The sequence below is a fragment of the Anguilla rostrata genome, chromosome 2 (assembly GCF_018555375.3).
Source record: "Anguilla rostrata isolate EN2019 chromosome 2, ASM1855537v3, whole genome shotgun sequence".
Lineage (NCBI taxonomy): Eukaryota > Metazoa > Chordata > Actinopteri > Anguilliformes > Anguillidae > Anguilla > Anguilla rostrata.
This window is the reverse complement of record NC_057934.1, coordinates 31,472,933-31,474,610: the sequence shown is the minus strand read 5'-3', so window position 1 is coordinate 31,474,610 and position 1,678 is coordinate 31,472,933. Positions and strand designations below refer to the sequence as shown.

Here is a 1,678-nt window from a genome sequence, read left to right as displayed (position 1 = left end):
TGTATTGACACCATAGTTAAGTGCATTTCCGATATAGAAGCATTGGGACAAAGACCCAGAGAGAGAAACTGTCTTTAACTTTACAATCACTTGCACTCAACACCAAGGACCGGGTCAAGAACCTTGGTGTCATAATTGACTCAGAATTAAATCTGGAGGCCTATATCAGAAATGTGACAAAGTTATCCTTTTACCATCCAAGAAATATTGCCAAGGTTCGACTGTTTCTCTCTCAGGCTGATGCGGAACAATTAGGGCATGGCTTTATTACCAGCAGGCTTGATAATTGCAATGCTCTCCTGTCTGGTCTACAGAAAAAAGCAATTAGTCAGTTACAACATGTACAGAATGCAGCAGCACGCGTACAAAGACCAGACGGAGAGCACACATCACTCCCATTTTAAAGTCCCTGCATTGGTTACCGGTTAGTTTTAGAATCGATTTTAAGATCCTTTTATTGGTTTTTAAGTCACTAAATGGCAATGCACCCACTTATTTATCGGAAATACGTTTTAGGTATGTCCCTGGCAGAGCCCTTAGGTCCTCCGACTCCGGTCTCTTATCTGTTCTAACACCCAGAACTAAAAGGCATGGAGAGGCAGCTTTTAGCTATTATGGCCCAAGAAGTTAGAACAGCCTGCCAGAGGACCTCTGGGTCTCTGAATCTGTGGACATTTTTAAAAGAAATCTTAAGACGCACCTTTTTAGCATGGCTTTTACCTAGGTTTTATAGCACTGTTTTATCCATATTTTATTTTTTATATACTGTGGCGCCCCGATCCCTTATCGGTGCTCCCCACGAGACCACCAGGACGGCCGAGCCCATCGACACCGGCGGCCGCTGGGAAAAGTGGTGAGTGGGCGGTACCTAGCAAACCCCTGTCTAGAGACGTTCAGGACCCTGGACAGCCCCCGGCAGACCAACTGAGGCGACAACCGGCAGCACCATGGACAGGGCTGCAGCAGAGGGAAGGTAGGTGGAATTTTCCACTCTGCCACACACCTGAAGCTGCTGGCGGGATTGGCTGCCGGCGCCCACCTGAAGCTGCTTGTACTAACGAGCAGGCAGGCTTATATAGAGCAGCACAACCCAAGGAAGGAGAGTTGCTGGGGCTTCCGTTGTAGCCACGCCGGACGACTCTACCCCGGGAAGAGACTGGAAGCGGCCGTGGGCCAACTCGCTTGAAACGGAGGATCACCAGCCGGCAGCCGGAGCAAGGAACCGGAACCGGACCCGGATCGGGCTGACCACGCCCTGTCCACCCCTTAACCCACTTCTTTTTTTCGTTTCTCTCCAGAAGAGGCTGTGAAGACCTGGAGCGGAGCACTGATACCCCGACCGGGAAGACTTTTTAGTTGTTTTTGGCTCCCCCTACCCCTACCCCCACTCATTACAATTATTAAAGACCTTTTTTGTTAAACACTACCTCTGCCTCACCGTGCTGGTTCTTCCGTCACTCAACCCCCCGTTGGCTGAGAGAGTTCACAATACATATATGTATATTATTACTTACTGATTTATTATTATTATTATTATTATCATTATTATTATTGTTGCTGTTATTTCTTTTATTTCTCTTAGCATGACTTTTTACCTGGTTTTAGCCTTGTTCTTACCTTCCCTGATTTACTTTTTATACTTTCATTTTTATTTGTACTACTTCTGTTTTTACATATT

General features: G+C 46.5%; 1 long non-coding RNA gene across 1 annotated transcript; it reads left to right on the top strand.

Moving 5' to 3' along the window:
* The first annotated feature begins 760 nt into the window (after positions 1-760).
* On the top strand, positions 761-1,426 carry LOC135249495 (uncharacterized). The gene is made up of 2 exons (XR_010328710.1): positions 761-973; positions 1,299-1,426. It is a non-coding gene; the product is annotated as an uncharacterized LOC135249495 (long non-coding RNA).
* The last annotated feature ends 252 nt before the right edge of the window (positions 1,427-1,678 follow it).